Source organism: Garra rufa, chromosome 9 (assembly GCF_049309525.1).
Source record: "Garra rufa chromosome 9, GarRuf1.0, whole genome shotgun sequence".
Lineage (NCBI taxonomy): Eukaryota > Metazoa > Chordata > Actinopteri > Cypriniformes > Cyprinidae > Garra > Garra rufa.
In genome coordinates, this window is record NC_133369.1 from 35,779,686 (window position 1) to 35,794,409 (window position 14,724).

Here is a 14,724-nt window from a genome sequence, read left to right on the forward strand (position 1 = left end):
TCGCTCTCTCGAAACCAGTAGTCAACAGCTGGAATGTTTGAGGGTTCCTCCGTCCAGGGGAACAGCGGAGGCTGAAAACTGAGTACGCACTGGAAAGGTGTTAATCCTGTAGTATCCTGGCGGAGAGAGTTTTGTGTGTACTCGGCCCACGGGAGGAACCTGCTCCAGCTGTGTTGGTCCTTGGAACAGTATGACCTGAGGTAACGTCCAAGCTCCTGGATGTTCCTCTCAGTCTGGCCGTTAGTCTGCGGGTGGTACCCTGATGAGAGATTAACAGAAACTCCAAGTAATTTAAAGAATGCTTTCCAGACACGTGATATGAATTGTGGACCCCGGTCTGAGACAATCTCCTGGGGGAGACCAAAGTGACGGAAGACGTGCTGGAATAGGATTTCGGCTGTGTCCATGGCCGTAGGTAGTCCAGGCAGAGGTATTAGTTTGCAGGATTTGGAGAATCTATCCACTATTACCAGCACGCAGGTGTTGCCTTCAGAGTCTGGGAGGTCCGCCACAGAGTCTACCCTGAGGTGGGACCAGGGTCTCCGTGGGATGGGGAGTGGAACCAGCTTTCCTGTGGGTAAAAGACATGGAGAGTTAGATGTGGCACAGATTGAGCAGCTTTGGATGTACCTGATGACCTCCTGGGTCATACTGGACCACCAGTAACGAGATTGCAGGAGCGAGAGGGTCCGTTTGCTACCTGGATGTCCAGATCCAGGTGTCAATATCCCATTGGATGGGGCTAACGAACAGATGAGGTGGAATGATGGGCTCAGGGTCGGAGGAAGATTTGTTGGGAATTGTCTGGATAGAGTGTCAGCAGGTATGTTCTTGGAGCCTGGACGGTAGGTAATCTTGAATAGAAATCGTGTGAAAAATAGAGCCCAACGAGCTTGTCTGGGGTTGAGATGTTTTGCTTCCCGGAGATATTGAAGGTTCTTGTGGTCTGTGATGATCAGAAAAGGATGTTTAGCCCCCTCCAATCAGTGCCGGCACTCTTCCAAGGCAAGCTTGATGGCGAGTAGCTCTCGGTTGCCTATGTCATAGTTTTGCTCCGCCAGAGACAGCTTCTTGGAGAAATAGGCACAGGGATGGAGGAGAGTGGAATCTTCAGCCGCTTGCGACAACACCGCTCCAACTCCCACTGTAGAAGCATCAACTTCCACGACGAAAGGTTTTTCTGGGTTCGGATGGCGTAACAGAGGAGCGGTGCTGAAGATCTTCTTTAACTTCTGGAAGGCTTCGTGGGCAGAGGTGTTCCAGCCGAGATGTTTGGGTTGGCCGCGTAGGAGGGAGGTCAAAGGAGCGGTGATGGAACTGTATTTCTGGATAAATCTTCGGTAGAAGTTTGTGAATCCCAGAAACCTCTGCAGTTCTTTGATGGTACCAGGTTGTGGCCATTTCTGGATGGCGAGTACTTTACCCTGATCCATCTGCACACCCTCGGGGCTGATGTTGTAGCCCAGGAACTGCACTGAGGATTGATGGAACTCACATTTTTCCAGCTTCAGATATAGATGATGGTGACGTAAGACCTGGAGGACCTGACGGACGTGCTGGCGATGTTCTGCCATGTTCCGGGAATAAATCAAAATATCATCTATGTAGACCACAACGAACCGATGTAAGAATTCCCGGAACACCTTGTTCATAAATGTTTGGAAGACAGAGGGACTGATGGATAAACCGTATGGCATGACAAGATATTCATTGTGGCCTGTAGGTGTAATAAAGGCTGTCTTCCACTCGTCTCCCTCACGAATACGAACGAGCTTATAAGCACTCTGCTGGTCCAGCTTGGTAAGAATGTGAGCACCATGGAGTTCCTCGAGGGTGGCAGGGACAAGTGGAAGTGGGTATGGTTGTTGCACAATCTGGGAATTGAGCTGTCTAAAATAGATGCATGGGCAGAGACCTCCATCCTTCTTACCCACGAAGAAAAAGCTGGAAGCGGCCGGAGAGGTGGATGGTCTGATAAATCCCTGAGCAAGAGCTTCCCTGATGTATTCCTCCATTGCCTGGCGCTCCGGGTTGGACAGGGGATATATTTGGCCCTTGGGTAGTTGAGCTCCAGGTAGCAGATCGATAGCACAGTCCCATGGCTGATGTGGAGGAAGACGGGAGGCAACTTGCTTACTGAACACGCCCTGGTAGTCCAAATACTCCGCTGGGATCTCCTTGGAACGTGAATGTCCGGACTCTCGATTTTCGTGGATGCTATGGAGATAGGAAAAGAGGTAGGTTGAGGTAATTCAGAAATACAGTTCTTGAGGCAATGCATACTCCATCCAATGATGTCGCACGGATCCCAGCGGAGTTTGGGATGAAGGAGATGTAACCAGGGTCGGCCCAGAATGATATCCACGGTGGAATCCTCCAGTACCAGAAATTTTATCCTTTCTATATGAAATAATCCAATCTGCAGTGTGACTGTAGGTGAAGAATGGTGAATCCTCCCATGTCCGAGTGGCTTTCCTTGGATAGTTTTAACTGAAAACTCAGGATGATGAGGTTGTGGCCGGAGGTGAAGGAGATCTAGACATTCTTTCGCGATGAAGTTGCCGGAGGCGCCTGAGTCAACCAAGGCAGAGAGAGACAGGGTGCGTTCAGCAGTATGAACGGTTACAGGAATTAGTGTAAGTTGAGCCGTATCTATTTCTGAAAGAATAGTACTCACCATCGGACGTGGAGGTCGGACAGGGCAATTACGGAGAAGATGACCAGCGTTTCCACAGTATAAACAAAGTCCAGAAGTGATTCGGCGATTACGTTTTGTGCGGGAGAGACGTGATGAATCGATTTCCATGGGTTCTGGTACTGGAGTTGAAGCTGCCACCGGAGGGACTGAGGAGCGGTAAAGGGGGGCTGGCAGGCGGCTAGTCGCTGGGACACCCGGGTGGCTGCACGAATATCTGGATTAATACCTTGCCGATAGGCGTCCAGCAGTGCAATCTCATTCCAACCACTAGCCGCCGCCAGCGTGCGGAAGTGGAGTGTGTAATCGTTGATAGAAGAAGAACCTTGTTGTAGCCGGAACAGTTGATCTGAAGTGGTGAGTTCGCTCGTGGTAGTGCTGAAAACTTCAATGAAATGGCTCGTAAATTGTTCAAATGAGTTGATAATCGGATTATTTGCATTCCAGATCGCTTTTGCCCATTGGAGGGCTTTACCAGTCAATAATGAAATGAGAAAGGCTACCTTGGCGTTTTCGGTCGGGAACTGGTGTGGTTGCATCTGAATATAGAGTTCAACTTGGAGTAGAAAACCGCTACACTCAGCCGCTTCTCTAGCAAACATAGATGGTATGGCCATGGGACTACCTGAGGCAGATGGTGCGGGAGGTGGAGTGAGCGCCCCTTTGATGGCATTTATGAGTTCAGTAAACTGGTTAGGTGCAGCGGTCTCTTCAGTGTTCATTTCGAGGTCTGGTCTTCTGTCACACACAGAAGGAGGCAGAGACATGGGTAAGTATGAAACCAGAGTAATATGTTTATTGACAATGATGATATGGCAGATGGCAAATGTGTAGCTGTAAAGTAGTCTTATCTGAACAGTCTTTGTGAATATCAGGTAGCGGAATCCAGGAGAGCTGACAGGAGAAACACAGTTCATGGGAACGCAGGATGGTTCTGGCAGGAACGCAGGGCATGTGCACCGTAGACCAGACGAAGTGTTAGTGAACAGTCCAGGTATATATAGGGTGATGGTAATTTGCCTGTACACATCACTCGCTCAGTTCACTTCCTTCTGAGCAGAGAGAAGGTTGTGTCGTGGATCAGCTAGGCATTAAACGGTAATATTACTGACATTTGATAATATATTATGGAGTGAAGCTGTTTGTTGCTTTGCAATGTGGGATTATAAAGTTGTATTTGTGAATGATCGTGATTGTGACTGTTTGCATTTGTGAGTGAAATTAGCACAGTGGTCAGGAACCTGTGGCTCGCCAGCTGTCTCCCTTCACTAACATATTATATTATTAACATGTTAAAACATGAAAAAATATAACCGTGACTAGAATCATTTCCCTGCAGAAAATAAAACCACGTGACAGCCTGTGAACTAAAGGTGTGTTCACGCCATATCGGAATTCCCTTAATTACGATATTCCAACTTCTAAAAAGCTTTTACGTCCTCGTAGAACTTGTAATTACTACTTGTGAACTGGGAGTCTTCTAAGAGCTATGAGTTGTACCACAATACCACTTTACCACCTGACCAACGTAGGCTCTGTTTAGGCGTTGATAGTGTTGCCATAGAAAAAGCATAATTCTGAGGACGTGAATAGCTCCTAGAAGAACGTCATGTGTTGTCATCTTGAAATGATGGTAACTACGTATTTACGATAAGGCAAATGATGGTAACTACGTAATTATGATAAGGCATGAATGCAGCATAATTCCAGTACAAAACCTATGTTGCGCAGTTGCGCATGCGCGACTAAACAAATCACTCCTGAGACGACTTGTTCTTCCCGAGTCACATTTAAAAGTTCAAGAACAACCTATCACTAGTTTCAACCCATGCACGTTTGTGATGCTGTGTTCAAGTGTCACAACACCTTGAGCGCGCAGATTCAAGCAACAACTGTGATGGATGGCGAAATGAAATCGGAGCATAGACAAATAATTTTTTTTTTAATTGAAAGCTATGTGCTCTGTCTGGTTTGCTCCGAACAATTGTCATCAAACAAGTGATTTAAATCTGATCTTCAGTTCCCACGTTATATTTAAATTTAACAGAGATCACGTTAAGGAAAGCAACAGATAAGTGGTGCATTTTATTAATTATCAGCTAATTTCAAGATGAAAGACTGCAAGAGGAGAGAGCATGGCATCCGCACTGCAAAGATAAGTTTGTCTACTTTTAAAGTCTCCCTGTAGGGAAAATTAAGCTTTTTTTTTACGTTGTTTATTTGTCTATGTGGTGTTTTAATATGCTTTAAGACAATTCATGTGCCAATCCATTAATCAACACCATTGCTTAGTATTTTCACCTTAAAACTCTGGTTTCCCAAAGGCTGTCCCAGAAATGCAGTTTGAAACAGCCCCTTTTTTGCTGCATCACAAAATTCATTAACCAATCACGTCAATGGATAGATTCATATAATTTTCATGCAAAATATATGAATAGGATTACCAGCACAAAACCTAAAACTAAATAGAGCAAAACCGCTAGCCGCTAACTTAAATAATAACGCACTTCAGACGTATATGCTCGCAGGCACATGCTAGAATCTCTATATCTAGGCTGCATTCGAGACTTTGAGGCATTTTTAGGCAACTTTAATGAATGTTACAGTATTCACTGTAGTTGTCCGCTAGTAAAAACGTAATTGTATCAGACATTATCCATGTATCGCCATTATATTGCGTTTACTAAGTTAAGTTCAGTTATTGGATGGATCAGGAGGCTCTGGCTGTTGTGGGTGAGTGGAGGGTGGGCTCATTTTCATATTCGTAGATCCACGTATAAATTAGGCAAGGGTGGTAGAATTACATTCAAGCTGTTTTAAGGCATGAACAAATTATTTTCACATAATAAACATTTAAATATGTAATTTTGGATGATCAAACATTATTTTTAAAGGATAATATTTTAAATACCTAACGGGGCATTTAATGAAATGATTGTGCATTAAGCATCTGCAAATTACTTTCAGTTTATTTTGTGCAGTTTGCGTGTTGGCTTGCTGAAGAGATACTTGGCTACTCATCTGCGGTGATGTTTCTTGCATTCCTGCTGTCATATCTGACTATAACATGCCATATAACCTATAAAACACTTTTACACGTTTGTTATTTTAACAGGTTGGGGGGAGTAAAGATGCAGACTCAAGATGCAGTTTTGTCTGGAAGGCGGACCAGACTACCTCCTAAAGTGGTTTGAGCGACCAGATTAAATCTGCCCGGAAAGCATTTCAGAGGGTATTTACACCTGGTCTTTTCACGATCAGATCTATCCATGTGATCGGGTGTGAACAAAGTGGGTGAAAGCCGAAATAAGTAAATGCTATTTTTATAGTAAAATATTAGTTTATTTTAAATAGTATTTATGAAAAAAGTTGTAAAAGTTGTACAAGGACAAATAAAGTTTTTGTTATTGAAAACCTTTATTTTTTTATTGTAGCAATATATTGTTTGTTTATTTTAATGGCTCTTAAAAAAATGCACTTCCTGACCCCTCGATTAGTATATGAAGAGCTCTTTTCCAAAACGCGATAAACGCCAAATTTAAAAAAAATGAGTTAATTATGCCATTTTGCAGTGTACTGAACCTATTCACTGCTCCATAAATGTTTCATGCCAAATCGCTTTATTTCCTTGTTTAAAATGTACTGCAAGATGCAGTTTCTTTCCAAAACGCTATAAGTGCCAAACCTGTTTTTGATCTAAATGCGATATATCCTCTCGACCAATAAGAATTCGGCGAGCGTTCGACGCAATCTAACATGGCGGCGCTCTGAAGCGAGAGATGTTACGTCTTCAAAATGAGAGCTTTAAACTCGATTAACAATTTTGATGGCCTGGATGAGGCAGTGATAACTGCACCTGTTGTTAGAAAACGCAGACTAGACAAAGACAAAACAAAAAAGAAGGTTCGTCACTCAAGCCCTGCATGTTTACTAGTGCGTTTTCGTTTTAAAACGGCGTTTTAAAATGAAAAGGATCCTTGTCTACATTAGCGAGTAGCTTGTATAGGTAGATTCCCTATTGTTTAGACGAAGGGCATGCTTGAAGCGGTCAAAAGGGGAATCTACTTATACATATCTATGGGTACAGCAACGATCAATATGTGATTGTTTACACTGTCGCTCGTCAAGGATACGCAGAGAGAATGTGGACAGCCACGCTTTCGTTTTCAAAATTCTCCAAAAGTTTTGGTCCATTTACAATGAAACGCAACACCGGAGTTTTCAAACTAAAACACGCAAACTAAAAGCTGTCACCAGACGACCTGATAATAAATTTAGTTTTATGAAAGACCAAACAAGGTTTACAAGGACTGGACCATACTTCTCCTGGACATAACGCAAGTGGAAAGGCAGCATCTGAAAGTCTAAACAAACGAAAAGACTGACATTAAAAATAAAGATTTATATTAATTTATAGTATGAGTCCCTTATGCCATATGTTGCATGTTCTCTTGTTTTTTTTTAAGACATAAACGAGCAATGTTTTAGAAAAAAAGAATGGATTTGTAGCGTTTTGAAAAAAATGAAAATAAACTTTGAATGTATGAATGACAATATTGTTGTTTCATTTAACAATCATTGTTTAACTTGTTCAGAATGAGCCAACAGACCATTTTAACAGGATAAATTGAATATAAACAAAATATATGGGTTTAGGTAAAAAATTTTATTTTTCTGAAAACTATTAAAATGGATTTATAGCGTTTTGGAAAAGAGCTCCTCATATATTAGCCTGTTGTATTTACTTCTTGTTTGTCAACAGGTGTTGTTTAATGGGGAGCAGGGGCGGAGTGGGGCACTAAAATCCACCGGGAAAATTCTGACCGCACCGGCCCCCCTATCTATCTATCTATCTATCTAATACATCAAGCCATCCAACCACTGGAAAACCACAGCACTTTCAATAATTTATTAAGGAACCAGGCCCGGCTCCAGATATGAGCTGAAGGGTGGGCTGAGGGATATTCAAGAGTAAGTATTATTTAAGTGCATTATGGAAGTGCACATTTTTTTCCATTTGGGGTAGTTGGTGTTACACTGTCTTTGGTTCTATGCTGATTGCTGATTACATTACTCGACCACCGCTACAGCTCCTTCACTGTCATTTTGCATTTTTATAGAAATAAAAATAATTTACTGCAGTTGGAAAATGTAAGCTACAATTCTAAACTGAAAGAATCTGACAACAGGGTTACCAGGTCTATTTGACATAACTAGCCCAAATGCCAGTCAAGAACAACCTAAAATAGCACACTGACCATATCCCAAATATCAAAACTTATATACTTCATTTCCACATCTAAAATACACATTTTACAGTTGTGCACATTGATCATAAGCACAGCTCAAAGGCTTCCTCCCAGTAGCCTTCACAAAACCTAACATCCAGCACTGTTTTATCATAGGTAGAACGCATAATATTTAAATACAGGCATTTTATTGAAATTTAATTTCTGCAATATCAGAATCAGAATCAGAAAGAGCTTTATTGCCAGGTATGTTTACACATACTAGGAATTTGTTTTAGTGACAGCAGCTCCACAGGGCAATAGAGTGACACTGACAAGACAAGACATAGATTATAAAAAAGAACAATATACAAGTACACAAGACAAAGTGCAAAGTGCAAAATAGCAAAAACACAGTATACAGAGTATGCCATTACTAGCTACAGGTATATTAGGTGCAAATTTGGATGTAAGTAGGTATTAATAAATACTGAATAGATTAATAAAGTGTATAATAGTGCTTTATGTTCCACGTTTACTGACAAGTGTTCATGAGATGGATTGCCTGGGGAAAAAAACTGTTTCGGTGTCTGGTCGCCTTGGTTCTCAGTGCTCTGTAGCGCCGACCAGATGGTAACAGTTCAAAGAGCGAGTGTCCTGGATGTGAGGGGTCCAGAGTGATTTTGCCAGCCCTTTTGCGCACTCTGGATAAGTAGAGATCTTGAAGGGTAGGAAGGGTTGTACCAATGATTCGCTCAGCAGTCCGGACTATGCGACGTAGTCTTCTGAGATCAGAATTGGTAGCTGAGCTGAACCAGACAGTAATTGAAGTGCAGAGGAAGGATTCAACGATGGCAGAGTAAAACTGTTCCAGCAGTTCCTGTGGCAGGTTGAGCTTCCTCACCTGGCGGAGGAAGTACAGCCTCTGCTGGGCCTTTTTTACAATGGAGTCTATGTGAACATCCCACTTCAGGTCCTGGGAGATGGTATTGCCAAGGAACCTGAATGACTCCACTGTGTTAACAGTGCTGTTCATGATGGTGAGTGGGGGGAGAGCAGGGGGGTTTCTCCTGAAGTCAATAATCATCTCCACAGTCTTGAGCGTGTTGAGCTCCAAGTCATTATGACTGCACCAGACAGCCAGCTCTTTAACCTCCTGTCTGTAAGCAGACTCATCACCGTCTTGAATGAGGACGATGAGTGTGGTGTCTTCTGCAAACTTCAGGAGCTTGACAGAGGGGTCTTTAGAGGTACAGTAATTCATATACAGGGAGAAGAGCAGTGGGGAGAGAACACAACCCTGAGGGGCGCCAGTGCTGATAGTCCGGGTGCTGGATGAGAATTTTCCAAGGCTCACTAGCTGCTGTCTGTCTGTCAGGAAGCTGTTGATCCACTGACAGAGAGCGGTGGGCATGGAGAGCTGAGATAGTTTGGGAAGGAGGAGGTTTGGGATGATGCTGTTAAAGGCTGAATGGAAGTCCACAAACAGGATCCTCACATAAGTCCCTGATTTATCCAGATGCTGCAGGATGAAGTGTAAACCCATGTTCACTGCATCATCTACAGACCTGTTTGCTCGATAAGCAAACTGCAGGGGGTCCAGTAAGGGTCCGGTGATGTCCTTCAGATGAGCCAAAACCAGTTTTTCACACGACTTCATGACGGCAGATGTTAGCGCCACAGGTCTGTAGTCGTTGAGTCCTGATATTTTGGGTTTCTTTGGAATGGGAATGATTGTCGAACGTTTGAGGCAGTTCGGTACTTCACACATCTCCAGAGACCAATTGAAGATTAGTGAGAAAATGGGGGCCAGCTGGTCAGCACAGGTTTTCAGACAGGCTGGTGTCACACCATCAGGGCCTGGTGCCTACCTTCTTTTGTTCTGTCTGAAGACCTGACAAACATCTCTTTCACTGAAGTGGATTGTCGGAATGGGGGAGAGCGGTGTTGTTAGGGCTGTTGTTGGAGATGTGAATAGAGTTTTTTCAAACCTGCAATAGAACTCGTTCAAGTCGTCTACCAGTTGCAGATTGTCCACCATGCAGGGGGATGGTGTCTTGTAGTTAGTGATGGCTTTCAGGCTGTCCCACACTGATGAAGAGTCACTGGAAGAGAATTGATTCCTTATCTTTTCGGAATAATACTTCTTTGCCACTTTGATCTCCTTTTCCAGTGTGTATTTGGCCTGCTTATACAAGACACTGTCCCCTTTCTTGTAAGCATCCTCTTTGGCGTGACGAAGCTGTCTGAGTTTTGCAGTGAACCATGGTTTGTCATTGTTGAAAATTAAACGAGTCCTGGTAGGAATGCACGTATCCTCACAGAAACTGATATATGAAGTAACAGTGTCTGTGAGCTCGTCCAGATCGGTAGCAGCAGCTTCGAAAACACTCCAATCAGTACATTCGAAACAGGCTTATAAAACCCGCTCTGTTTCGTTGGTCCATCTCTTCACAGACTTTGCTACAGGTTTTGCAGATTTAAGATTTTGCCTGTATGTTGGTATAAGATGAACCAGGCAGTGATCAGAGAGTCCCAAAGCTGCCCGTGGGACAGAGTGATATGCATTCCTTATTGTGGTGTAACAGTGGTCCAATATATTACTGTCTCTGGTTGGACATGTAATATGTTGACTGTATTTTGGCCGTTCACGGGAGAGATTTGCTTTGTTAAAGTCCTCAAGAATGATTAAAACAGAGTCCGGGTGTTGTTGTTCCGTCGCAGTGATCTGATCAGCGAGTTTTTGCAAAGCCAGGCTCACGTGCGCTTGCGGAGGAATGTAGACGCTCACGAGAATGAACGAGCAAAACTCTCGTGGCAAGTAGAGCGGCTTACAGTTAATGAAGAGCGCTTCTAGATCAGAACAGCACATCTTCTTTAAAACTGTTACATCTGTACACCACCTTTCATTGATGTAAAAGCATGTCCCGCCGCCAAGCAATTTCCCCGTTGATTCTGCATTGCGATCGCCTCTAAACAGCTGGTAGCCCGGCAACTGGATTGCACTGTCTGGTATCACGTCATTCAGCCAGGTTTCCATGAAACACAGAGCGGCAGAGTTTGAGAAATCCTTGTTAGACCGGGAGAGCAGGAAGAGTTCGTCCGTTTTGTTGGGAAGAGAGCGGAGATTTGCCAGATGTATGCTTGGCAACGATGTGCGGAGACCGCGCTGTCTGAGCTTCACGAGCGCGCCAGCTCGTTTTCCCCATCTGCGCGTCCTGTATCGCTTGATCAGCGCCGCCGCTCCGTCAACTACAACAGTAAATAAAACGTCAGAATAATCGAAAACTGGTTGAAAGTTTTGTGGTGTGTTCTGCCGAATGTTCAGCAGTTCATCCCGGGTAAAACTGATTGTGTTTGCAAAACAAAAAACAGGAAAAACGAACAAAAACACTAAAACAACTGGAGAGCTATGCACAGAGGCTGCCATCCGCGGCACCATCATGAAGGTATATATATATATATATATATATATATATATATATATATATATTTAAAACCTTTAAATAATTGGGGGAAATCAACCCATGGCAACAGTTTAAAAGTAGACCAATTCTGTGGGGATAAACGCAGACTTGGCAACCCTGCATCCAACACGAGCTGCTGGAGATAATGTCATTGCACACATGAGTACGAAATTTTCGTCCAAGATTTTTGCACATCAAAAAAAATTACAGGTTATGTTAATCGAGTTTACACACTGCCTCTGAAACTTTCGTCCGTCATTAAAAAAAATGGGATCGTGTTTGATTTTCTGCATTTTCGCATCCATAATAAGCAAAATGCCCGCTCAATTTGTGATCTGCTGTGTAAATCCTTCGGCCGGCCGACTGGGAAAAGTCCCTGATGGGGAGAGTCACAGAACTCATGTTTCCCATTCAACATATTTCCCAATATGTCTTATGTTAGCTTATGCTAAGCATATCAATGTATGTTCCTTTATGAAATTACTCTCTCAGTTCACTTCCTTCTGAGCCAGAGAAGGTTGTCTCGTGGTTTATTGAGGCATTAATGGTGTTGTTTAATGGAGAGAGTCACAAAACTCATGCTTTCAGCATATTTCACATTTATGCAGTTATGAAGAAAATAAAGACAGTGCCAAGCAGCGAGAGGTCTGAAGTTCTTTATTGAGTGACATCAACACAATGCAGAGTGGTACCCTTCCGAGGGAACTCTTACTGCATCTTCTGGAGGGTGCTTTTGGGGAACGTCGCAGCGTGACTCGTGTCTGAAGTATGCATAGAAAAACTACATGAAATGGCCGTTGACAGCATATGACGTCGGCCTCTTCGTCGTCTTCAGCTTCTTCAGCTTCAGTGTGCATACTGGTAAGACTACCTCTTCCATTATTATTACGGAGAGCACTAGCAAGACGTTAAAGAAGTGTGTGGATCCATGTCCGCATTATTTGACGCCCAACGACACACACGATCTTTGCGTCTTTTGTTTGGGTGAAGAGCACGCACACGATGTCCTTGAGGGGGCATCGTGTGTTCATTGTGAGCGTTTCTCTATGAGAAAGCTCCATTCTCATCTGTCTCTCCTTTCGAGAAAGGATGAGCGTCCATCTGTTCCCCGCTGTTCGGGTCCTGCCGCGGCTGAGGCTTGGAGGAAACTGAGATCTTGGGGATCTCAGTTGGATCTGGCTGATGAGCTGAAAAGGGGCTTTCCCTTTCATGCCCATCGGCCAGAGATGAGGATGAGCTGTTGGATGACTATGACGCCATTTCTTTGATGTCATCGGATCCTGCAGCGAGTGCTCTTTTGGGTTCTACTCAGGAAAAGCAGTAAATGTTATATGAAGACGAAGAAGCCAAGGCTGAGTCTTCTCATCCTTTCTGCCCTGCGTACGAGGAGCTTTTGGAGGTTATGGATCGTGCTACGGCAAGGCTTGATTTGCCGTGGAAGCGTATCAGAAAGGTGGTCCCGCGGGGCCGCCTTGATGAATGATATCTTTCTGTTCATAACCTCCCGGCTCCAGTGAGTCTTCCATTTATTCCTGATCTCCATTCAGAGATCGAGAAGGTATGGAAAAAGCCCTTTTCTTCCCGCATCCATAGTTTCCCAATGGCTAACTATGCGAACATCGAGGGAATGCGAGAATATGGCTATGAGCGGATGCCCCCTGTGGATGAGACGCTAGCTAGCTATCTCTCTACAGGGGAAGCATCCTCTCTTAAGACTCCCTCATTGCCATCAACGCCCCTTCAGGTTACATCTCGCTTGAATGGCAAGGTGTATGCAGCAGCAGGTCAGGCGGTGGGTGCGTTGCACACTATGGCGGTCCTTCAAGCCTACCAGGCTGACTTGCTGAAGGACCTGGATAAAGGTCAGGGACTTTCTCCTGACGAAGTGGCGGAACTGCGTCGCACCACAGATCTCGCTCTCCATGCCACCAAGCAAGCCGCTATCCAGAAAGGCAGGGCTATGGGTGCTATGGTGGCTACGGAGAGACATCTGTGGGTAAATCTGGCCGACGTCGGGAGGAAAGAAAAGGGGCTTTCTCCTCGTTGCGCTAGTTTCGCCTTCTAAGCTTTTCGGTGCCTCTGTCGAGACGGCTCAGCCACTTTTAAATCCTTCATTCCTCGAAGGTCCAGGTCCGAACCTGAACAGACCAGCGGTCCTGGTCCATCCCACTCTGAGGAGCAGAGACGGGCACAGAAGGCTAGTGTTGCAGCTTGCGCCCCTCCGCCACCTGCGGGTGGTTCTGGGGGCAGACAGGACCTGAGAGAAGTGATCCAGATGAGACAACAATCTCGTATGTATCAGAGTAAAACCTAAAATCTTTTACTCCCTTTCCTCTGTCCTTCTGCTCCCTCGCTAATTCCCCTGCGATTACCATCAGCTCCTGACAGAGGTCAGGAGGGAGCCGCCTGCATGCTCCCTGGACCCATGATGTTTTTGGTTGGTTTCTGTTTCATGGAAACCACCATTGCTGATTGTCTGGATTTGAACTCCTTAAACAGGTTCTGTTCAAGCGTGTGCTAAGTGCAGGTCACTTAACGGGTGAGTACGTTCCAATTTTTCTTTTGCTAATAAAAGAAAAAAGAAACTTGGTACTGTCTCAGGCCTATGTGTTGTGTTTATATCTTTTCAGAGAAAAGTCTAGCGAGGCGGATACTCCCCCTCCGATACATTGGATTTCGGTTAAGGCAGTGTTTGTCTTCTCTACGCCATAGGCCTGTGGTAACCACCCCTTACAGTTAATATGTTAAACATAGGACTTGTGTCCTCCTTAACCCTTAAAGACCTAGAACATTTTTGGAGCACCTGAGGCACCTGTATATTTCTTTGTTTTTTCAGACCTATTCTAGCAGTCAGCATCAATTGTCATATATCATTATAAACATAAGAACTTGAACTTTATGTCTAGCTAATTTAAAATTACAATTTTCCTTTTGTTTTCTCTAAAAAATAGTGAATTTCCAGAATTTTAGGAAAAAACGCTACCAACAATTGGGTGTTTTTTACTGTGTTCTCAAACAAAAACTCCTGAAGTTTGGATTTTTTTTCTTTAAAAATTTGTATTTAGGTGTTTTACACTTCCAAATAAAATGTTGTCTATATATAACATTCCCCAAGCAAGTTATAGCCAATTATTACAATATTATTTCAGGCGCTTTTCAGTGAAAAACAGGCCCATTTAGTTAATCGACAATATAGATCTGTCCAAAAATGTTTCAGGAGTAAAGTCATAGCAGAAACAGTGTTAAATAATAGCAAAACACAGTAAAAATAATTTTACTTTTTCAGATAAATATATTCTTAATCCAAAGATGAACAATAAAAACAAAAAGTGTA